Source organism: Rattus norvegicus, chromosome 9 (assembly GCF_021556685.1).
Source record: "Rattus norvegicus strain SHRSP/BbbUtx chromosome 9, alternate assembly SHRSP_T2T, whole genome shotgun sequence".
In the NCBI taxonomy this organism is placed as follows: Eukaryota; Metazoa; Chordata; class Mammalia; order Rodentia; family Muridae; genus Rattus; species Rattus norvegicus.
This window is the reverse complement of record NC_141542.1, coordinates 61,838,524-61,864,671: the sequence shown is the minus strand read 5'-3', so window position 1 is coordinate 61,864,671 and position 26,148 is coordinate 61,838,524. Positions and strand designations below refer to the sequence as shown.

The 26,148-nt window shown below is 38.2% G+C and overlaps 1 protein-coding gene across 32 annotated transcripts in view; it reads right to left on the bottom strand.

The window, feature by feature from the left end:
* Gulp1 (GULP PTB domain containing engulfment adaptor 1) overlaps nucleotides 1–26,148 on the bottom strand; it is a 269,043-nt gene that overhangs the window by 217,435 nt on the left and 25,460 nt on the right. For 13 of the 32 annotated variants that reach the window (XM_087565664.1, XM_087565648.1, XM_087565659.1 and 10 more), the window contains exon 2: nucleotides 18,100–18,191. The gene's annotated coding sequence lies outside the window, so the exon portion shown is untranslated. 32 annotated transcript variants of the gene reach the window in all.

The following is a 26,148-nucleotide window of genomic DNA, read 5'->3' as shown; positions in this document are numbered from 1 at the left end:
ATTTTCAATTGTTAGAAAATTTGTTTATACTTGGAAATTGCTACTATATGTCATTAATAATCTAAGATATAGTTCTATTTTTACATCTGTTACTACCACTGCTAATGTATGTGACGGGTGTCAGAACACTGTCAAAAAAATGACTCTTGGTGAACAATGCCTTAACCATGTTGCAACAACTGGTACACAGAACTACTACATTTTTTTAAAAAATTTCTATCCTTTTCCTTATGTATTTCCTTAGGGTATTTTCAAATATTCAATATATGAAATGGATTTCATTACAATATTTTAATACGTATATATCATATGCTTTGAAGGTCATATGACACTGTGATTTTTTCTTTTGTTTTGCAATGCATGGCTACAGAAAATATTTATTTATGATTTTTTTTATACTTTAACCGTATTTTACACTCCAGTCTTTGTCTTCCTCCCTCTGACTACTGCACATCCCATACCTCCTCTCTCCACCTCCAAGAGAATGTTTCTACCCAGCCACCACCACTCCACCAGACCTCCTCATTCCCTGGGGCCTCAAGTCTCTTAAGGGTCAGGGGCACCTTGTCTGACTGAGTCCACACCCAGCAATCCTCTGTGTTGGGGGCCTCATATCAGCTGATGTATGATATCTGGTTTCTGACTCAGTGTCAGGGCAAACTCGGGGGTCCAGGTTAGTTCAGACTGCTGATCTTCCAATAGGGTCACCCTCCTCCTTATTTTCTTCTAGCTTTTCCCTAATTCAACCACAGGGGAAACCAACTTCTATCCATTGGTTTGGTGTAAATATCTGTATCTGACTCTTTCACCTGCTTGTTGGGTCTTTCTGAGGGCAGTCATGCTAGGCTCCTGTTTGTAAGCACAAGATATTATTAATAATAATGTCGGGTAGGTACTCACTAATAAGTAGATATTAGAAAAAAATACAGAATACCCAGGATACAATCCACAGAACTCAAGAAGGTTAAAAAGCAGAAAGGCCCAAATGAGATGCCTCAATCCTAATTGGTTGGAAGAAGAAAGCAGTCACTGGTGGGAGGGGGGGGAGGAACAGGGTGAAAAGAGGACAGGGAGCAGGAGAGAGGAGCATGATCAGATACTGAGCCATAATAAGACAAACTGAATGCTAGCGGGTAATCTTCCTGAGATGGTCTGCTTCAGATTATTTACCTGTGACAAATCCACTGCTTCTGTTACTTTAGGAGTTATGGGACTGTTCAAATGGTTTATCTGATCCTGATTTAACTTTGGTACCTGGTATCTCTCTAGAAAATTATCCATTTTATCCAGATTTTTTCAGTTATGTTGAATATTGGTTTTTGTAGTAGAATCTAATGATTTTTTAAATTTCCTCGATTCTGTTGTTATGTCTCCCTTTACATTTCTGATTTTGTTAATTTGGACGCACTCTCTGTGACCTCTGGTTAGTCCGGCTAAGGGTTTATCTATCTTGTTGATTTTCTCAAAGAACCAGCTCCTGGTTTTGTTAATTCTTTTTTATTATTATTATTATTAACTTGAGTATTTCTTACTTGGTTTTGTTAATTCTTTGTATAGTCCTTTTTGTATCTACTTGGTTGATTTCAGCTCTGAGTTTGATTATTTTCTGCCTTCCACTCCTCCTGGGTGTATTTGCTTCTTTTTGTTCTAGAGCTTTTAGGTGTGCTGTCAAGCTGCTGATATATGCTCTCTCCAGTTTCTTTCTGCAGGCACTCAGCGCTATGAGTTTTCCTCTTAGCACAGCTTTCATTCTGTCCATAACTTTGGGTATGTTGTGCCTTCATTTTCTTTAAATTCTAAGTCTTTAATTTCTTTCTTTATTCTTCCTTGACCAGGTTATCATTGAGTAGAGCGTTGTTCAGCTTCCATGTGTATGTGGTCTTTCTGTCGTTTTCATTGTTACTGAAGACCAGCCTTAGTTCATGGTGATCTGATAGGATGCATGGGATTATTTCTATCTTCCTGTATCTGTTGTGGCCTGTTTTCCGACCAATTATATGGTCAATTTTGGAGAAAATACCATGAGGAGCTGAGAAGAAGGTATATCTTTTTGTTTTAGGATGGAATGTTCTATAAATATCTGTTAAATCCATTTGGCTCATAACTTCTCTTAGTTTCTCTATGTCTCTGTTTAATTTCTATTTCCATGATCTGTCCATTGATCAGAGTGGGGTATTGAAATCTACCACTATTATTGTGTGAGGTGTAATGTGTGATTTGAGCTTTAGTAAGTATTCTTTTTTGAATGTAGGTGCCCTTACACTTGGAGCATAGATATTCAGGATTGAGAGTTCATCTTGGTGGATTTTTCCTTTGATGAATATGAAGTGTCCTTCCTTATCTTTTGCAATAACTTCCGGTTGAAAGTCTATTTTATTTGATATTAGAATGGCTACTCCACCTTGTTTCTTGGGACCATTTTCTTGGAAAGTTGTTTTCCAGCCTTTTACTTTGAGGTAGTTTCTGTCTTTGTCACTGAGGTGTGTTTTCTGTAAGCAGCAAAATGCTGGGCCCTCTTTATGTATCCAGTCCGTTAGTCTATGTCTTTTTACTGGGTAACTGAATCCATTGATGTTAAGAGATATTAAGGAGTAGTGATTGTTGTTTCCTGTTATTTTTGTTATTACTGGTGGAATTATGTTCTTTAGGGTTTTTTGCAAAAAGATTACTTTATTGCTTTTTCTATGGTGTAGTTTCCCTCCCTGTGTTGGTGTTTTCCATCTATTATCCTTTATAGGGCTGGATTATTGGAAAGATATTGTGTAAATTTGCTTTGCCATGGAGTATCTTGGTTTCTCCATCTATGTTAACTGAGAGTTTTGCTGAATATAGTAACCTTGGCTGGCATTTGTGTTCTCTTAAGGTCTGTAGGTCATCTGTCCAGGATCATAGTCTCTGGTGAGGACTCTGATGTAATTCTGCTAGTTCTGCCTTTATATGTTACTTGACCTTTTTCCCTTACTGCTTTTAATATTCTTTCTTTGTTTTGTGCATTTGATGTCTTGATTATTATGTGATGGGAGGAATTTCTTGTCTTGTCCAATCTATTTGGAGTTCTGTGGGCTTCTTGTATGTTTATGGGCATCTGTTTCTTTAAACTAAGTAAGTTTTCTTCTATAATTTGTTGAAGATATTTACTGGCCCTTTAAGTTAGGAATCTTGTCATTCAAAGGTAGTTCAAGCTTATTTTCCCTCTATCTATATGCAACCTTTTAGTGTAGCTCTGTCAAAGTACAATTCTAAGACAAAGTCTTCAAGTTTTTTCATCCTATTCAATAGCTTACTTCTAAACCTATATTTTCTATTCCTGCTTCTAATAAAAACCACAGTTAGTCAGGTATTCATTTACTTTTCTTGTCACAAGAGGTAAGTGCAAGTAAGCTATAAAACATTGGGAAGAAATCATTAAAATCTGGAAGAAATTATTTATCCCTAAATTGCACCTAAATTGTGTACCTGAGTCATTTCTTCCTTTGAGGCCTACCCTGGGAGGGTCTACAATGAATTCTGTACATAAGGACATCAGTAAAATTCTATCTATGGAACTCATGATCTAAGAATGTCTTTGACTTCAAGTAAAATCTGCATTTGTATCAATATATCGATAAAAATAAAAAGTCAAAATACATCCTTTACACTATTCACTCTGGATGCTGTTTCCTTATAAAGAAGTCCCCATTCTCTCTGTGTTACATTAAGCTCTCATTTGTAAGGTTCTCTTCAATAGCATGTTTTTAAACTTTAAAACCAATAATTAAATGTTTATAAAAAGGTTAGTTACTCTATAAGTTTGTATATCACATCAGCCTTGTTACCTTCTTTGCTTAAATCTAAAAGCATACTTCAATCCAGGTTTCTTCATGAATTGTCCTATCTGGGACATTTAGTGATGTATAGGCTGGGTTCAACTCTCCATATATTTTATTCTTTGAAACTTGTTTTTTCTTCCATTCTCCAGAGATACAGAGCTTGCAGAGTTCTACTAATAATAGCCATGTATTGTTTGGGGGGGGGGTGTTTTTCTGAGATAGGTTCTATGTAGCTATGGAAGTCCTGGAACTCACAGAGATCACATCTGTCTCTACCTCCTTCATTCTTGGAAGAAGGCATGTGTTATTACACCCGCTTCTAGCAGCGTATCTTGGAGCCCATTATAATGTAGTCCATTCTTGCTTAGGCACTCTTAAATCTTGTTAATCATCATTACATCTTAAAGAAAATCTTCTGGGCTCACATTTTCTTCACTAAAGATAGTGTACGTTTTATATCATGACAGCAAGTACTTTGGAAGAAGACTCAGGGTTCATTGAAACACATGCTATCTTTTTACCAGTGAAAGTCTCTCATAAAGGTTATTTAAAATGTGAAAATTGTAGATAATGAAGAACTAATTATAATGTGTTTGTTGTCACATAACTTAGAAACAACAGAAATATAATAATTAGATATTTCCATACTAAATCAGCTAAAAGGAGATTAAAGTTGACTAACATATTTGGAGAATTCCACTGGCATTAAGCTATTAAACAGTTTTTCTTTCTTAAAGTATGCTTAAAAATATATTACATGTGAATTGAGGTAGCCAGAAACCAGAGTTTATATTAAAGTATCTTAACTATCTATTAAAACCAAACTCCACAAGGATGCCCCTACACATGACCCCCACCCCAACAAACTTCCCCACTCCCTGGGGTCTCCAGTCTCATGAGTTAGGTGCATCTTCTCTGACTGAGCCCAGACCTAGCAGTCCTTTGATATATACGTGTTGGGGGTCTCATATCAGCTGGTATATGCAGCGTGGATGTTGGCATAATGTCTGAGAGATCTTGGAGGTGAGGTTAGTTGAGACTTTTGGTGTCTTTGTCTTCAGTTTCTTCTAGCTTTTCCCTAATTCATCCAGAGGGGTCAGCAGCTTCTGTCCATTGGTTGAGTGTAAATATATGCATCTGATTCTTCAAGCTCTTTGTTGGGTCTTTCGGAGGGCCTTCACAATAGGTCCCTTTTTATGAGCACTCTATAGCCTCAGTGATAGTGTCAGAACTTGGATCCTCCCCTTTAGCTGGATCCCACTTTGGACCTGTTGCTTAACCTCCTTTTCCTTAAACTTGTCTCCATTTTTATCCCTGAAGTTCTTTCAGACAAGAAAAATTATGGGTCAGAGTTTTGACTGTGGGATGGCAACCCCATCCCTCACTTTCTGCCAGAGGTGGGCTGTACAAGTTCCCTGTCCCTATTGTAGGGCATTTCATCTAAGGTCCTTCCCTTTGACTCCCGAGAGTCTCACTCCCAGGTCTCTGATACATTCTGGAGGGACCCCCACCTCCCACTACCCAAGGTTGCCTATTTCCAGGCTTTCTGCTGGCCCTCAGGGCTTCAGTCCTGTTCCCCTCACCCAATACCTGGTCACATTCCCCTCTTCCCCTTCCTGTCCCTTTCCTACTCAGGTCCCTCCCTCTCCCCCTTTGATTTCTTTCTTCTCCATTCTAAGAAAGATTGAGGCATCCTCACTTGGACTTTGCTGCTTCTTAATCTTTTTTAGTTCTGTGGATTGTATCCTGGGAATTCTGTACATTTTTAGTTAATATCCATTTATTAGTGAGTACATGCCATGCATGTCCTTTTGTGTCTGAGTTACCTCACTCAGGATGATAGTTTCTAGTTCTATTCATTTGCTTAAAAAACTCAGGATGTCCTTGTTCTTAACAGCGGAGTAGTATTCCATTGTGTAAATGAAACACGTTTTCTCTATCCATTCTTCTATTATGGGACATCTGCGGTGTCTTCAGCTTCTAGCTATGACAAACGAGGCCACTATGAACATCGTGGAACATGTGCTCACATGGCATGATGGGGAATCTTTTGGGTATATGCCCAAGAGTAGAATAGCTGCATCTTCAGGTAGAACTATTTCCAATTTTCTGAGGAACCTCCAGACTGATTTCCAGAATGGTTGTACCAGTTTGCAATCCCACCAACAATGGAGGAGTGTTCCTGTTTCTTCACATCCTCACCAACATGTGCTGTTACCTGAGGTTTTGATCTTGGCCATTCTGATTGATGTAAGGTGGAATTTTAGGGTCGTTTTGCTTTGCATTTCACTGATCACTAAGGACTTTAGACATTTCTAAGTGCTTCTCAGCCATTCAAGATTCCTCTGTTGGTTCAACATATGAAAATCCATTAATGTAATCCACTATATAAATAAACTAAAGGAAAAAAATCACATGATCATCTCTTTAGATGAAGAAAAAGCATTTGACAAAATACAACACCCTCTCATGTTAAAAGTATTGGAGAGATCAGTAATTCAAGGCCCATACCTAAACATAATAAAAACAGTTTACTACAAACCAACAGTCAATATCAAATTAAATGGAGCAATTCCACTAAAACCAGGGACAAGACAAAGATACCTACTCTCCCCATATCTGTTCAATATAGTACTCAAAGTTCTGGCTAGAACAGTAAGACAAAAAATGGAGATCAAGAGGATATAAAAAGGCAAAGAAGTAAAGACATCACTATCTGCAGACGATGTGATAGTATACATAAACCAGAAATTCTACCAGACAACTTCTACAGCTTATAAGCAACTTCAGGAAAGTGTCTGGATATAAAAATAACTCAAATATATCAGTACTCTTCCTTTATACAAATAATAAACAGGCTGAGAAAGAAATTAGGGAAACAACTCCCTTCACAATAGCCACAAATAATATGAAATACCTTGGGGGAACTCTAAGCAAACAAGTGAAAGATTTGTATGACAAGAACTTCAAGTCTCTCAAGAAAGAAATAGAAGAAGACCTTAGAAAATAGACCGATCTCCCATGCTCATAGATTGGCAAAATGAACAAAGTAAAAATGGCCATCCTACCAAAGGCAATCTACAAATTCAGTGCAGTCCCCATCAAAATCCCAACACAATTCTTCAAAGACATGGAAAGAGCAATTCTCAAATTCATCTGGACAAGCCAAAAAATCCAGAATAGAAAAAACAATTCTTAACAATAAAAGAAATTCTGGGGGACTCATCATCCCTGACCTCCAGCTCTACTACAGACTATAGTGATAAAAACTTCATGGTATTAGTACAATGACAGACACATTGATCAATGGAACAGAACTGAAGACCCAGAATTGAAACCACATGCTTATGTACATTTGATCTTTGACAAAGAAGCCAAAAATAAACAATGGAAAAAAGAAAATATCTCCAATAAATGGTGGTGGCCTAACTGGCCGTTTGTATGTAGAAAATTAAAAATAGATCCCTATTTGTCACTTTGCAAGAAGCTCAAGTCCAAGTGGATCAAGAAACTCAACATAAAAGCAGATACACTGAATCTAATAAAAGAGAAAGTAGGAAAGAGCCTTGAACTCATTGGCACAGGGGGAAATTTTCTAAACAGAACTCCAATGGCTCATACTCTAAAATCAAGAATTGATAAGTAGGACCTCATGAAAAGATTCTGTAAGGCAAAAGACATACTGAATAGGACAAATTAGCAACCTACAGATTGGCAAAATACCTTCATTAACCCTACATCTGATAGAGTGCTAATATCCAAAATATATAAAGCACTCAAGAAACTAACCACCAAAAAACAAGCAGCCCAATCAAAAATTGGGAATAGAACTAAACAAATATATATTTTTTGAGATAGTTTAGAAAAATATCATATTTATTCCACTCATGCAAACAAGTTAAAGAGCACAGAGAAAACAATAGAGTTTAGAATAACTTATATTTTAATTATAGCAAAAAATTGGTATGGTCTAGGACAACCATAAACTTTAGGGACACAGAAGAAATCTCTATCTTTAGTTATACCATTGCTCATATATATGCTTGTTTTCTTTTTTTTTTTTATTAACTTGAGTATTTCTTATATACATTTCGAGTGTTATTCCCTTTCCCGGTTTCCGGGCAAACATCCCCCTCCCCCCTCCCCTTCCTTATGGGTGTTCCCCTCCCCATCCTCCCCCCATTGCCGCCCTCCCCCCAACAATCTAGTTCACTGGGGGTTCAGTCTTAGCAGGACCCAGGGCTTCCCCTTCCAATGGTGCTCTTACTAGGATATTCATTGCTACCTATGAGGTCAGAGTCCAGGGTCAGTCCATGTATAGTCTTTAGGTAGTGGTATCTTCCATACATCAAGAATAAAAGTACCCCTTTTAGTTAGGAGAAACTACATGATCATCTGTGCTATAACTTTGCACACTTACTGTGCTATAGCAAGTAAACAAATATTCAAATCGTTATGTTATTAATAATCACAATGAAGGTGACTATAGAAAATATGTATTTTCAGAGACTCTCCAAGAAGCTAGCCTGATCTTCTTTGTTCAGAAATGTTGAATTTAATTTTAAAGAGTCTAACCTGGAGAACTGGTATCATATACTATTGTGAGCGTCTCTGATTACACAATAGTTAAAATTTATATTCAATTAAAGTCATTATTCAGTTCACTACTACAGAAAATAAAGAAGTCTTGCCCTAAGCTAATGTTTAATTATGACCCATTATTTCCTAGATCAACTTTGTAAAAGCATTTCATGAACTGCACATAACATATGTTTCTTTTGATAACCAATAGTGAGTGACACTTGAAGCAAATACTTTTTCATTTATGTTCAATGGGGCACACTGGAGCATAGAAGCATTCATTCACTAGTAACAGTTCTGTGTATGAGACTTTCACTTCAACTTCACTAATATGGGCATGGAAGTTTTCTGAAGACTCATATCGGTCTAGCATGTAATATTTTCTTTTTAAGTTTTTATTATGCAAAAACCCTACAGACAGATTGACAGAATAACCAGCACATTCTCCTCAAAAATCCCCATAACTATTTTAAGATTAACTACATCTTTAAATGTCCCTGATGAGTCTAGAAAGAGACAATTACAGGTTAAAATATTGAGTAACATCATTTAAAATGTTCGTTATGTCATTAGATAAAAGAAAGGCAAACACAATCACAGAAAATACTTCAGGATGAGAATTCCTCTTCAAAGCATTGTTTCCACCCTACTAAGACATGGGAAGCATTCAGGAGTGGGAACATGTAAATGTTCACAAATATGTCACCAAAAGATTGAGCGAGCACAGGTAGCACAGCAGACTTCTAAGACTCCACTGACAACCCAAAGTTCCACACCACCCTAATGGTAGCTCAGGAAGACACTCAAAGTCTAGAATCTGTTTTAAAATCAATATTCTAAATAAGTTGTTCTTTTATACATCCTAACATCATAGGTCATAAGGCCTTTAAATAAGAAAAACAGGGTGTTTCATCAATCACCTGTTTCCCCATTTGTCTCTATCAGGCAAAGCAAACTAAGTATGTCCAGGAGACATTTTCACTTTCATAAGCATTAGAGGATAGACTTTCTTCTCTAGCAGTCGTGGTGAAAACGCTCCACCTAACTGACATGTCAATGAAGAAAGAAAACATGTCCAGTTCAACCTCTAGAAAGAGTTTCCAGGAAATAAAATTGCCGGAAGTTAAAAAAAAAAGTTCAGAACTTCAACATAGTGTATAGTGCTAGATGGAGAAATGGGAAATAAAGCCTTTCAGAGAAGCACCTACATGTGTAACAGCCCTTCCAAGATCAACCTGCTATAAGCACTGGACAAATAGGGGCAGGGATAATTACTGTCATTTTATTTTTGTAAAGCTATTTAAAAGCACTTAAATTTTATGAGCTTTTTGCCTTAGATTCAAAATGGTAAGTTTCATAAAAGGCTGGTTATATAATGACTATCAAACAGACATCAAAGTGTTCTCTGGAAATGAAAATGATTAGTAATTAAATGTGTCCTTCTTCCTGATGAGTAATTCCTTAGTAAGCAAGGAAGCACACACCTTCAGTGACATCTAAAAACTAGCATCTTCATACAACAGCATGTTCCTTGAGTTAAAGAAGGCAAAAAAAGCATACAAGGTATGACTGAGTAATTAGTGTCCTCCTGTGGATACTGAGAAGAAAGCTTTGATAAAGTAGGAAACTTACAAATATTAGTTTTGGAAAAAAATAAATAAAAACATCGTTTTGAATTACACAACATTTACTACATGGACCAATAAATAACCCAAGACATTGGAACTGGAATGACTCCATTAGAGTCTGTGCTTCGCAGCTGTGAGCAGTAAGTTTACTTTTAAGATTAGGTTCTTGACACAGAGTTCTCAGTACAAACAGTAGAAATGCATCCTAGTTACTTTAAGTAAAAAGATATTTACAGAAGATAGTACATTCACGGAAAACCCAAGGTAGTCAACATACGAGGCTCTGCAGTCAGAAAACGTGCCGAAGAACAACACTGATTCCATGACCACATTGCCGCTTTCATCAGGAACACTCACTCAGCAAAGGTTACTTCAAAGCAGTCACTGGACACCAGCCCCTACATGGGGAATTCTGCCACTACTGCCCCCATTAGGCAAAATGGAGCTTATGGTGTCTCTTTCTTGTTGCTCATTTGATGGAAACAGTGGTATAAGGACATCATCAATGAATAAGAAGCAAAGGCAGTGGACTGTTATTCTAGAGAAGCACTGACAAAGAAGGATTTCTACAAAACATGAAGCTAAACAGAAATATTGAAAGGAGATTTTAAAATATCAAAGACAGCCAGAGTATGAGCGTGGTAGAAAACTCTCATGAACTCAGAGTCTGCACATTCTGTGAAGGGACAGTCTCTGCCGCTGATGCCAAGTCTGAGGCCACCAGACTCTCGCCCATCTCTGGCTGCTCTCTCTCCCCCAAGCCCTGATTATCTATGGTTCGCTAATGTTCACAGCTTATGCCTCTGAGCAACCCTCTGACTTGAACTGTGCACTATAAACTTAATCCAAAGCTGGCTCCTGCTTTACCCACAGATCCCAAATATTGCTTCACAGACCACTATGTCCTTGACTGTCCATCCCCACACACCAACCACATCCTTCATCATCGATCATGCTGCTCTATTTACTCAAAGTCACTGTTCACTTGTTTGGTTTCTTTGTTTATTTTTAAGCTAATTTGCCTAAAACATGGGCTCTATGGAGAGCAAGGATCTTTTCAGTCGTACACACCGCTGTTGTTTGCATCTAGAACAGTGTGTGATATACCTTAAAATATGTGTTGCTCAATGAATGAGTCGCTAATATAGCTAAATGGGCCCTTTGGGGAAGGAATACAGACAAAGGGGGAAAGTGCTACAATTATTTGTTTGCAACCCCCACAGTGAAACAAGGCTTCTCCTTGACTTCCAACCGAGAAACTTTCAGAAAGAAAACTTCGAGACATTTCAGGGCATTACTTCTCTTTTAGTTAATTAAAACAGGGTTTTTTTTGGCTAATGATCCATAAAACCGTAAATTAGACATATAGTACATACTACATGATATTTCAATGTGCATTTATATGGGATAATCCTGCAATCAGGTTGAATACATATCTCTCCAAACATCATTTCTTTATGGTGAAGATTTTACAGAAACAGTTTCTTATAGTTTATTGTTACATACATGCATTTGGCTCTATGTTTTAAGAATTGGTATCCAGATCGAAGTGCATCACAGTTCCTTCCTGCTATCAAGTGTTAGCATAATTCCCATTGACTAAACTTTTCCAAACTTTCCTTTCCCCATCACTGCTTCTGGCCCCTAATAAATACTACACTCTCAACTTTTAGTAAATGAACTATTTACAGTGAGATCATGTGGCACTCGTCATTTTGTGCTTGCATTATTTCACTTAACACAATGTTTTTATGGATGAATAGTCTATAGTACATGCACATTTAGATTGTTACCATAATTATGGGACTCAAAATATTTCTTTAACATACTAACCTCATTCCCTTTGGATATATACCCAATAGTGGGATGACTCGATTATGAAGGTTTAATTTTAACATTCTTTTCCATAGCAGGTTCACTCAGAACCAGGATGCTATGCAATCTTCCTTTTTTCCTATACCACCAGCACTTAGTGCCTTTTTTTTTAAAGAGAATACTTTATTCTCAATGTTGTGAATTAATAGGGCCACAGTGGCTTTGTTTGCATTTCTATGATGATCAGAATTTCTTTATTTAAATTTGGCTATCTATATGTCTTCCACTGACAACTATGTAAAATAAAGAAGTGTTTTATCTTTACCTAATTGAGCTTGATTATTTTTGCTTTTGTGTCCTGTTCCTTTCTTCTTAAAGTTAAGAGCACAACGAGCAAAACAAAGACAATTCTGATTAGAAATGAACAGTGAGTCTCCTAATTACGCATTTCAGAATCTAAATCCCAGCCTCTAAATTTCATATAAGCTTCATAAGGAGGTTAGAGGATTATCTATTGCCTGCATATCTAAAGATCGCATCCTAACATGACATGTTCACATTCTTAAAAATTAGAAGTCAATAACATTATTAATTTATGAAGAAATAAACCCATACCTAAGTCCACAAGCTCTTGACATGCTAATGGTTACTCCTTAAAATAATATAATCAGAGTATTCCTGGAAGAGACGACAATGGCCTTTAATTTCATACAACTAAAATTTATTGAAAAACCTGCTCTGTGATGGGTTGAAGCATCTAAATTTTTTTCCTACATATTAACCTTAAATACAATTCAGCCTCCAACGATATTGTTGTCACTAGAAGATAAGGTCCAAAGTAGAGTCTTAGTTTTATTTCTTTCATTTTAAAGCATTTAATAAGTAAAATAGAATGTGATATACTTAGCTACTGAAAGCATTTTACTTACTGTTTCATAACATAAATATACAAAAGGAAAAATCAGCAAAATGTGACATACCCAGGAGGACACAGGAACCTCAAAGAAATGTACACAATCCAAACACACATAATTTGAAAAGATCTTTCATGAAATTATTCATAGCATCCTACCTGAAGGATGAAGGGGCAGAGGACAAAAAGGTTTGTTTTTTTGTTTTTTTTTTTTTTTTAAAAAAAAAAAAAAAAAAAAAAAAAAAAGGTCAAACTGATCCAACAGCAGCACCCTGCACCCAAATCCCGTTCGGGAGAGAGCTGAACACCCAGAAGTTTGGACAATCCTGAGACCACAGAACAGTCTGACACTTCTACCCACCTCTCCCACATCCCTGGCCCAAGGGGAAACTGCATAGTGCCTCTGGGTACAGGAATATAGGAGCACTCAGGAGCAGGAACCTCCTGGGTCTGGCGTGCACCCAGAACTGAACTGAACCGGTCACACAGCTTTGTGTAGTCAAATCCCATGGGAGAGAGAGATGGACCCTCAGAAGTGCGGACACCCCTGAGAACTCAGAGGAGACTACTCTCTACCACATTCCTGACCCAAGAGAAAATCACCTAGTGCCATCTGTGCCCCCTGGGCACAGGGACCTAGGAGCAGTCAGGGGAAGGATCCTTCAGGTTTCTGCCTGAGTCAAGAGCTAAAAGTCAGTCGCCAAGGAGCGCCTATACACCTGACAGCAGAGTTCCGTTCCCAGATCCAACTGAAAGAAAACAGGTCTAGAGGAGTACTGACACACAGCTCTACAGGAGGCTCAAGTCACTGCCAGAGACAGCAAAACAAGCTAACACCAGACAAAATGCAAATCAAAACAACCCTGAGATTCCACCTCACACCAGTCAGAATGGCTAAGATCAAAAACTCAGGTGACAGCAGATGCTGGCGAGGATGCGGAGAAAGAGGAACACTCCTCCATTGTTGGTGGGATTGCAGACTGGTACAACCACTCTGGAAATCAGTCTGGAAGCTCCTCACAAAATTAGACATTGCACTACCTGAGGACCCAACTATACCTCTCTTGGGCATATACCCAAAAGATACTACAACATACAACAAAGACACATGCTCCACTATGTTCATGGCAGCCTTATTTATAATAGCCATTAGCTGGAGAGAACTCAGATGCCCTTCAACAGAGGAATGGATACAGAAAATGTGGTAGATCTACACAATGGAGTACTACTCAGCTATCAAAAACATTGACTTCACAAAATTCATAGGCAAATGGTTTGAACTAGAAAATATCCTGAGTAAGGTAACCTAATCACAGAAAAACACACATGGTATGCACTCACTGATAAGTGGATATTAGCCCGAAAGCTCAAATCACCCAAGATACAATACACAGACCACGTGAAGCTCAAGAAGAAGGATGACCAAAGTGCAAATGCTTCACTCCTTCTTAAAAGGGGGAACAAAAATATCTGTAGGAGGCTATATGGAGGCCAAGTTTGGAGCAGAGACTAAAACAATGGCCATTCAGAGCCTGCCTCACATGTGGCCCACATACAGCCATCAAAACTAGATAAGATAGATAAAACCAAGAAGTGCTTGCTGACAGGAACCAGATATAGATGTCTCCTGAGAGGCTCAGCCAGAGCATGTCAAGTACAGAGGCGAATGGTAGCAGCAAACCACTGAACTGAGAACGGGACCCCCATTTGAGGAGTTAGAGAAAGAATTAAAAGAGCTAAAGGGTCTTGCAACCCCATAAGAAAAACAATGCTTCCAGGGACTAAACTGCTATCCAAAGACTACACATGGACTGACCCATGGCTCCAACTGCATATGTAGCAGAGGAAGGCCTTTTGCAGGTATGGTTAAAACCAATCTGCAGACAGTCTCAATATCCCAAAATCTGGAACAGAAGGATGTGTCTAAGCCTTTTTACAATCACTACACCAGCAAAGACTGACTTCCATTCAACTCTGCTCTCTCTTCCAGAAATAAAAAAACTCTTTCATTACCTGCTAGCCTGGCACTAGTTTTCAAACTTGATTTTGAAGTTATATTTTAAATATGTATGTACTTAGGTATATTAAATACAATCTTCATTAAAGTCAAACCCCTCTTCCTTCTTCCTTTTGAAATTCTTTTTTTTTTTACTAGCAACTTTCCTGAGAAGGACTGTCTTTCTCTGTGCTAAGAATGCTTTAGTTACTTGGTTTTATTGATCTCTAATTCCACCAATTAGCATCCTTCACTTCCTCCTGTATGTCAAAGCACTATCTAATTCACTGTTATTTCACTCTTAACAACTTTCTTTTTAATAAATTTATTTCTTGATAAACTTCTATAAAGGTTTTGATCTTTGTAGGCTAAATATAATCTTCATCCTCTTCCCTTTGAACTTTTTTTTATTCTTGGTCTATCTTTAAAATTACAGAAAAGTTGAAAAACCAGTACCAGTCTTTTCCTGAGGAATCTTTCATAAATCCATGTTTAGATGTAGCCTGTCAGGGCTTCAGGGTTCTAGATCCAGGATCTAGATCCCTACATCTAGATCAAGATCCGTAACCAGTTCCACATTTCTCTCATTATTCACTCCCCATTTTTTTTTTAATTTTATGTTCTGCACTACACTGTAACTGTCTTCAGACATACCAGAAGAAGGGTGACAGGTCTCATTACAGATGGTTGTGTGCCACTATGTGATTGCTGGGAAATTTGCTGGGAATTTAACTCAGGACCTTTGAAAGAAGTCAGTGCTCTAACCACTGGACAATCTCTCCAGGCCCCAAATTCTTATCTAATTTATATGACATAGATCCAGGTATCTATATTTCATAAAGGCTTTTTAGGTAACTTCAGTGTACAACCTGAGTTGAAGTCACTTTGTCCTAAATTACTAGCCACTTCTAACTTAATAGGCTCTTCATTTCCTCCAAATAAGACAAGCTACAGTTGTCCAGGATGTTATAGAGACAATGAAATAGTCAATGCAAAACACTGATTTCTGTACATACAGAGTTCTACAGTGCTTAAAATACTAACTGCAAATCAACTGCTAAATCCATTGCAATAGGCAAGAGGACAAGTGAATGCCCATTTCTTCTCAATAATCTTTTAAGAATATTCTTTCTACACTGTCCTCCTAGGACTAGACTGCTCTCTAATTCCTAGCCATCAAGGGCACATTTAAAAAGGGCAGAGTTCAGTGTTAGGGTGAAGTCACTATAGAAATTGCCAAGTCTTTAGAGAGTGTGATCTAAGCATCCTGTGATTAATTCAGCAGACCCTTCAGCTGAGTCTGGAACACAGGGAGTCCCCAGTCTATGTGGGACAGAAACAGCTTTGTATAGGGACAGTCCAAAGTGTGGCTAGTTAAGCCTAAGCTGCTTATTTTAGAACAATGAGTGATCACAGCTGAGTAGCAGCTGGACTCCTCAGAAGAGTTCTCTAAGAATCATCTGGTTTCAAACTGTTGCTCCTAAGATTGAGAGGAAATCCCCAACACAAGACAGTGGCCATACTGTCATTTAAATTCAAGCAAGAGGAAAATAGACATTTAAAAAATGATGTTGGCTTCCAACACACAAACCTTCCTCCAACCCCAGTGGAGTTCAGTCTGCTTTTAACAGAGACTAAAGACGAAAGCGTCATCTTATAGATTTTTTCTCAGTTGAAGGCAGGTTCTTCCGATTGATTTTAAAAGGTAGAGTTTACATTTAAAAGATGCTAAACTGAATTACTGCCTCCTCTGAATTAGAAAAAAATACAAAGAAAACTAATCCTGTCTCCTTCTAAACCAATTAGCCTCTTGGCATCTTTCCCCAAAAATGTTACTCACTGGAGTACCTAGACTTCCAACTCCTTTACTCTGGCTTCTCCCAATCACTTATCATAACGCCAATCCTTTTGGCTACATAGTCTCCCCACTACCTCCTCCCCACCATCTTCTGTAATGTTCCCACATGACAGAACTGAAGGATTGGTTACCTAAATTTCAAAATTCATTAACATAGTGCATAAATACTCTAAGCTTGACGCATTTCAAAAGTGAAATTGTACTACATAAGGTTTTGATGTTGCTGTTGCTATGTTTTTGTTTTTGAGACAGAGTTTCACTGTACAGCTCTGCCTGGCCTGGAATTCCCTGTGTAACCAAACTGTTATTGAACTCAAAGAGATCTGCCTATCTTCTCCTCCTGAGTGCCATATTAAAGGCATGGTCACCATATCTAGCTACACAAACTACTTTATAACTGACTTTTCCATGACACGAGTTTGTAATAAACTATCATTAAATTTTCTATTCATTAATGATGTGACAGGTTTGTTAAAATATTTATTACAAGTGCTCCCTGAACAACCATGAGGACCTGAGTATGATTTCCAGATGGAGCATGGTGCTATATTATTGTAACCCCATCAATCGGAAAGCCAAGACATGGAAATCTCTGGTGTTTGCTAGCCATCCAACCTAGATTAATTGACAAGCCCCAGGATTATCTCAAGAAACAAGGTAGAAAGCTCTTGAGGAGCAACAATGGAGGCTGATCTCTGACAGAGAGAGAGAGAGAGAGAGAGAGAGAGAGAGAGAGAGAGACAGGAACAGAGAGAGACAGAGACAGAGAGAGACAGAGAGACAGAGAAAGAGAGAGAGAGAGAGAGAGAGAGAGAGAGAGAGACAGAGACAGAGACAGAGACAGAGACAGAGACAGAGACAGAGATGCAATTTTATACATTGTTGGAATCCATCGCTGAACCAGAAAAAATCTTTCTGGGATAAGTGAGTCCTACAGCACTCACCATAACCCTCTAAGTAACCCCTGCATACAATAAACTTTGAAAGCCACTAAACCACAAGAGTGTTTACAAATCCTTACAGTAAAATGACCAGAAAGTGGAGGGTTTTTGTTTTGGTTGGACAAAAGAAATGCAAAGGGCTACCTACCATCCCAGCTAATGAGCTGCTGGCATTCTACAAATAGATTTGAAAACTACTCTCAAGGATGTGGTGGGCATTCTGTTTTAGGACAGACAGATGGTAAATGAACTCATTTAGATGGGCTGACTGAACTATGAGATTTTGAGACCAAATAATTGAGGAATCTTCAGACTAAATTATGCTTCAAAAACAAAAGGAAGAGCTACCTAGGAAGATGGTTATGAGGGTGGACGGTAGAGGCGAGAGCAGCACTTCCTCCAGGCATCACTGACACTCCTGGCCCATTTTGACAGATCTGGTGACATCACAGAAAGCCTGTGGGCTGCCTTGAGAAAAATGCTTGGAAACTGTAAGAGGGCAGTCAGGAGCCAAAGTACTGACTAAAGAAAGGAGCTGAAACTCACATTTATTCCTACCTTAGATCTCTTTCCAGGAGACCTCTTAGGACAAAGATCACTGCTTTGCCTTCCAGGAAAGAAACCAGGCTGTGCAAGACTGGTGGGCAGATCTGAAAGTGAAAATTTAAGTATAATGTATAATGCAGTCCTCTTGGCTAATATGTTCTTTCCCATCACAGGCATCCCTGTCTGACTTCTTATTATTTTTTTCTCCCATTTCTTCCATATTAAAATGTTAACACACGGAGGGCAATGACTTTTGTCTTCTTGTTTTTTCTCTTTAAAATTTGACATAGGACCTAGCACATATCTGGCATGTAAATATAATGTATTGAATGATTCAGTGTAGATAGAATGGCAGTTTCCTTTTGAATATGGTTTTAAAGATGATGTAGAAACAATACTTCCTTAAGAACAGCTCCTCTGGCTTTGAGTAGGAGAAAAGATAAGAATTCATGATCTTTGATGTAAAGCATAGTTGTCTCTGATTTTGTTTTGCAAACTGAATAAAAAAGATAAAATACATATGCTATACTACAAAACGCAAGAGATTACTAAATATTTTACTATCCACCCTATCTACTTGTTTTCACCATGAATAAATCAACCAAGGCCTGTCTCAGAACACTTCATGCCCTGAGCAAGGAGTTCAGTAAAGACAAGTTAGGTGAAGAAGAGACTTTATTAGGACTCTATTTTTTAAACTCTGCATGACATCTACTCACTCATTATGCATGACAATCAGAACAGTGTCGCATCTCTGATCTTCTCAGACTGCCTGAAGCCGATGCAATTAAAGGAAAAGATAAAACAAAACAAGGGAAAAGGCCAGATTTATGTTTTACTTGTGAAAACTGAGAAATTAAGATGGTGGAGAATCTATTAGGACTAATATATTTATAGTAGTAGCCATCAGGTAACATAAGGAAAACAAAGAAAACTCTAGAACTGTATTAGGAAAGAAGGCTCTTTCATGCCCATCCCCAGTTCCACACAACAAAATCTCAGTCGCTCTTGATACCTGTCTACCTACTGTCATTATCTTGAAAAGAAAGAGTGAGAACCAGGCTGAGAGAAGAAACTAGTAGACTGAGTAATATCACACTTGTGAAACTAAAACTAGCCTAACTCTAGGAACTGAATTCTACATACTCCAGATGCAGACTTACCTTCCTTTTTCATCCAGTGACATGTTTTATCCACTGAAAGGAAACTGTCCAACTAACAAAATTATTACTACAAACCTGGAAGCAATGTCCAGATTCCTAGAAGAAAAGTGCATAGCACAGGGGCCTTATTCCATGTACCACCCATTTAGGGACAGACTTAATTTGTAAAATGGACATAAAGGAAGTTTCCAGAACAAATTTGATTGACAGTGTGGCTAGGTAGTGGAGGGCTTTCTTTCTTTCCTCCTAAGTAGATTCGATCTCCAGCAAAAAGAAGCAGAGGTGGAAGGTGAAACATTAAATGCAAAATAAAACAAATTTAAATAATTTATCCTAAATATGATAATAATCCAGGAGAATCATTCATATTTTTACATAATTACTAAACTAGATATGCTTCTCCTAATTCTGTAATTCTGGTCATCCTTTATTAGCAATGTAAAGTTTCCTCTGTGCTCGCTTGAGTCTGACCCCAGATACTCTGACTAAGTATCCTCTCTTTCTACACTGACCACTCATCCTCTGGATGTAGAGGCTCACATGCAAACAACAGGAGCAGTAGGAAGCCCCTACAGAAAACAAACTCTATTAGTGCAGTAAACACCATGCACTTAAGTATTCACAGTCGCATAGAACTGCTTATATTCCACCATTTTTCACTTCCAAAATTGATATTTCAGGTGACTCACAGGACAACAAAGGAATAAATCCATAATAAATATACCTGCAATGAAGCAAAGAAGTGCAGGCCGACAGGAGCCGGATGTAGATCACTCCTGAGAGACACAGCCAGAATACAGCAAATACAGAGGCGAATGCCAGCAGCAAACCACTGAACTGAGAATAGGACCCCCGTTGAAGGAATCAGAGAAAGAACTGGAAGAACTTGAAGGGGCTCGAGTCCCCATATGTACAACAATGCCAAGCAACCAGAGCTTCCAGGGACTAAGCCACTACCTAAAGACTATACATGGACTGACCCTGGACTCTGACCTCATAGGTAGCAATGAATATCCTAGTAAGAGCACCATTGGAAGGGGAAGCCCTGGGTCCTGCTAAGACTGCACCCCCAGTGAACTAGATTGTTGGGGGGAGGGCGGCAATGGGGGGAGGATGGAGAGGGGAACACCCATAAAGAAGGGGAGGGGCAGGGATTAGGGGGATGTTTGCCTGGAAACCGGGAAAGGGAATAACACTCGAAATGTATATAAGAAATACTCAAGTTAATATAAATAAATAAATAAATAAATAAATAAATAAATAAATAAATATACCTGCAGCTAAACATCCTATTAGCCAGTTCCAAGATTGCCCATAGCAAATGTGACATCACATTGTAACCTGGGACTAATGGCACGCAGGGAAACAGAGACCGAAGAGCCCACAACATCCTAACTGAGAATTCACACAGAATCACGTAAATAAAACCCAAGATTTTGGTCAGAACCTGGGAAACATTAAAGTCTAAAATGGAAAGTTCACATTGAGTCACTTTGCTGCCTTAGTCCTGTCACCAAAATTTCAGCATGCAAGTAGTGTCAGAGACACTTGTTAAAGAAATTAGTAAAACAAGACATCTCTCTTCCTTGCAAGAAATAGTTATTACAGGTCACAAAGCAATAGCCCCAATTTACGAGCACCAGCAGAGCAGAGCCTGCTTCATCTGTTTTTGGATTCAAACATTCCAGTCCAAAATGAGGGAAATGTCTGTGAAACAAAGAGCGCTTTATTGACACAGGAAAGGCATCTCTCTGTGGGTCCATGGGGAATTCATCAGTTGTCTTGTGTACAGTAGGCATCTTGTTCTCATGTGAGTACTTGTAAAACACAGCACCCTCTGATAAAAATGCTCTCAGCACAAAATGTAAACTTATTTATCTGGAATCTGACACCAGCCTCCTTCCTAAATGGCCCTACAATAAAACAGCTCCCTGGCCATATGGTTCTTAAACCTGACACAACACCACACAGAGAAGTTAGAACCATCAACTGACCTCCATTAGCATCTTGCTTTGTTTTCTCTGGCTTTCCAGATAAGCCTCTCTCTCCACCACAGACCAAAGCTGCACACACAGGCAGACTGTGGATCTGCTGAGTGTGCAGCCAGGCCAGAAGAGCTGTGCTGAGTCACATTGTGGCCACCATCTGTTCAGTCATCAGCACTAACCACAGTGTCAGCCCGAATAGCCTAGGTTGGTTTTGTAAGCTAAAGCCATCCATAGGACAAAGAGTACAGTTCAGAAGGTCACCAACATCTGACTTTTTGGCAATAATTACAAACTCTGCTACAGAAAGAGAAGAAATAAAACTGCATTTAGTGTTCACATCATTGGTTTTCCTAAAAGTATCTAAAACCACCAAAGACTTTAGACTCAGAAGAACAGCTCTGAGCTATACTGAGGCTCAGTTAAGGCACTAGCATCAATACAAATCATAAACGACTATGCTAAAACTTTGGTTTATTGATGGATTATTGTACAGCAGGTCGGTGAGCCTTAGCAATCAGATGTCTTAATCATGTCAGTAATCCAAAGGCAAACTATTTTAATCATTTATATGTAATGTTTTTCATCTATAAAGCAAAGATAATTTGACTTACTTTTTCAGGATTTGGGTAAAAATTAAAGGTGAGCCTTCAGTGGTGGATATACGAAATAATAAAACACTCCTGTCATAAACACCTGACTAGATTCTTAAAGGTTATTTAGATTTTACAGTTGGTTAATTGCAGTTATGATTGCACTCAACAATGCAACAAAGGAATAGAAAGCCACAAGTCCTGAGCTCACATGGAGCACTGCCTTGAGGATTCCACAAACTTAGGTAATGAACTAACAGACACTTAGCAAAGACACTTAGCAGGGTTCTTCATTGAAATTAGTCAGCAAGTATGAATCCAATATACTAGGAAACAACTCAGAAAGGAACAACAATGCTTCTGGAAGTGTACTGAGGGCACAGGTTTTATTAGTGTTTCCTTGTTCTGTCAATTGGAGGAACTCACTGAATAACAACAATGAAAGGAGTGGGCAACCAAACATTCGTCTAGATAGGCAGAGAGCAAGGATACATGGGAAATACAATCTGAAACACATTTACTTTACAGAGCTAAGCTCAGGATATAAATTTCAAACCTAGAATTCATCTTCACCGTGAAGTAGACGCCTGTTTGGAAAATGTGTGGTTCCTAATGGTTGTATGACAGTTAGACACTTCTCTATGGAGAGGTTTCTCTAGACGCCACATAAGCTATCATGCCTGCATAGTAAAACTATCTCAAAGATAGACAGAGTAAAAAGCCAAAAGTCTTAACTTTGTGTTTGTTTGTTTGTTTGTTTTTTGCATTTGTTTTTTGTTTTGTTTTGTTTTGTTTGTTTGTTTGCTATGCTGGCAGGATAGCTTATATGATATGTTCCCCACTTCAATACAGTTTGATACAGATACTGGTTACATGTTCATCAAGAACATCCAACGTAAGAGAACACGCAATGTGAACAGCCCCAAATCTGATCTTACACTAGCTCTCCAAGGTGACTTCATGGATTTTAAAATGCATCGTGTTTTGAATTAGGAATTGAGACAAAAAATGGAGACAGATGGGTGGGTCACAGAATTACGCTCTTCTCTTGAATTACATACTGAATGCATCAGCCAGCTTTCTCACCACAGAAATGTCTGGTTTAGTTATTTGAAAAAGAGACACAGGGATGCTAACGATTCAGAGACTGAGTATAAACTGTGGGTCTCAGACTTTCAGAGATCTGCCCCCAAAGAGGCAACTGCTTTACTGTTCCAGTTCTATTACTTGTCAAGGTTGTGGCTATGACATGACACTTTTATATCCTCTATGCCAATGTTCTCTGCTGCAAAGTATGTCAAGAGTCCACCTCCAGAGTTTTCTCAGAGATCATAAGGCATGATTTCATGAGCTGTAGTAGGCTTCTTCCACTCAGGATAGTGGCCCATCATTAATCCAGAATAAAGAACAAAATATTTCTGACTTCTTGGCTTTTATACCTGTATCAGTCAAAGTCCTTAATTCATATGCAGCACTACCAATGAGCTGACAGGGACTTTGGCTCTCCCAGTCTCCCAGAAGATATATTGAAAATATAGGTCCCTTTAATACCAAAGTGTCTTCTCTTCAGTTGATTTCAATTGCCCTTCTGTTTTTACAATAGACTGGAGCAAAAAGTCTTTGCACAATAGTACACAACATCCCCTGAAGCTGTGTTCAATGCAATTGCCTGTGGTCTTCAAATTAAACAAATGCAAGGTTACTGCTGAGAGCGCTAATGCTTCTGTGCATTATAGAAGCAGCCGGCTGAAGGAGTAAGATTCTCTAATTTGGAGGTTTGTAAATTTGGCCATAGGCCTCTGATTCCACAATGACTAAAATAAACTGTCAGTAGATGATAGTCCAACAGTAAATAACAATGGAGAAATTATAGACAGATTCCACAATGGAGATATGACTTGATGGAGGGCTGCTTCCAAAGTTTATCTGTTATGCCTGATTCTTTGGCGATTGAGGAATGAGTGCATAAGATCAGATAGCATAAAGGAGAGGATGCATTATTATATTACATTAATAGCATAATTATGGCATAAAAAGATGTTTAAGTATCTCTACTGGCATTTGAAAAATACATACTAATCAAAGCATCCATCTTTATTAGTTCTGCGTTTGTTTCCACACTTGTCATTGAATTCAGTTAGCAAAAGTGTGTCTACTCAAATGAAATCATATTTTAAATGGCTAAGGTGATGAAACAGAGGCTCCATATTTACTCTATGCAATGTCTTAAAGAAAAAAATTGCAGTCATTTAAAAGGAACTTGGAATAGTAATTTTCATAAAATGGGGCATTGAAAAGTTTGCTGACCCTTCATACACTCATCAAGCAGTTATTGTTAGAGGGTTGAGTTTCAGAATGTTCTCAGGAAAATTATTTAAAGGTGTGATAATATCTTCTAAAAATTTAAGAGATGGCATTATTCCTGATTAAATGCAGAAATGTGTGCAGAGTAACCTCAAGCACCGGTGCACGAGCAGCATGAGAGGGCATTCTTCCGACACTAGAATTTTTGTCAGTCCAAGCTTGAGCTGTTAGCCCTTTAGGCTAAGTTCTAGTGCTCAAAACTTTTCTATGCTATTACCTCTTTTCACCAAAGCAGGAAACATATAAAAGCTACTAAGGACTTTCTTCAGCTTAATAATATGGCTCCGCTATTTGAGTTAGTAAGCCACTGTGCGTATTCTAGTTGCAAACTTATTAGTTTTTTTGCCTATGTGTAATGTTATACATTGAAAATATTTCACAAAAAAATAACAATAAAAATAAGAGACTGAAAGCTACTGTAGTCTACTGCTATTGCCGTATTAGTTTCCCAATTCAAAACTAGAAATTGTCATTAAATTCAAAAAGTACTCCAACTAGCTCTAAATAACTACTATAATTGGGCTCCTAAAAGCTTGAAAACAAAAAAAAAAAAAATACCTTCTGTTCTAAATGTGTAACTACACATACACAGGTACAAGTCATCATCAACTACTCTTGAAATCCTGCATTTTGCATTCCATTCCCACATATAAACTCTCTCGCTGTGTCTCTATGGCTTTTGGGGAGTTGTGATGTTTGGGATAAGGAAGTTATTTCTCTGTGGGTGGCAAGATCATTGAGACTCTTCAGGATATTAACTAAGTATTAAAATAATATTCCACCATAAATAAGCCTTATTTATTCTTCCAACTCTTAGTTATTGCTAACATACATCTTTCCACACAATGAATGGAATACCTACACTAAAAAATAATTTATACCACAAGATAGTCCCTATCTGAAGCAGATAGAAGAAACAGATCAGAAACAAGATATATCTACCTCTTTAACACAAGTCTTTCCTATCGGCTGAGGTTGTAATCTAACCATAAGAAGTAAAACAAAATAAATTAAACCACAAAAAAATTACAGTGGCATTTCTGGGAAAAGAAAAATATGTACCTATCTGCAGAGAATTAAAAGAGAACCCTCGATGCTTAATGGGGAGACAAAATGGCTGTTGAACCTTCAAGTGTAGCAAATGCCCTTATATTCATGGTTTGAAAACTTAGGAAAAAAAGAAGTGAGTATTGCAAAGCAAATATAAAACTCCCTAAGCTCACAGGATGGGAAGCTTGTGTAGAGCTCAGGAGTAATAAATAAAAGGACAGGGCAGATGGTGGAGGGAATAGAACAGAGAGGCCCTGACAAAAGGCAGGATTCCAGAGGCTTCTGTCCAAAATGAAACAGGATCAGATTGGCAAGAAATGGGAGTAGAGGACAGCAAAAGCTGAGAGGAAAACTGAGAAGTTTCAAGCAACCAGGAGAGAGGTACTCAAGGTCAAAACTGCAGTCAACAAAGGAGTGGGAATTGAAGTTGGCTAGCTCTAATGTTCCTCAGTGAAAGTTTACAGTTAAATAACTGTGACCTTTATTATCGACAGCCAAGAGAGAGGGCACATAAAATTTTAGTTTCCACAGAAACCTCCATGAAACAGCTGAAATAACAGAATTTCAGCCTTGCAAGAAAATGAGGCTCAACTATAGAAATACCTGGTAAAGGAATGTCCATAAGTCTGGATTATCATAAGTCACCATGAGTAGTATACCCAGCCACATACTTGAACTATTTTTAATAACATTCCCGAGGAGATCTAAAATTAAGCAAGCTGGAACCAGCTTCAGCTTTCCCCTTCCGCTGAACCCTGAACCAGTACTGAAATTTATGAACTAAGCACAAACCAATAAAAAAAAGAGGAGGTTGTATTGTCATTCCCTTGGTAACCCCTAAGAACAAATAGAAATCTCCCCTCCAGCCTCAAGGAAGAGTTCTGAGGTGTAAAGGTCCTATATGAG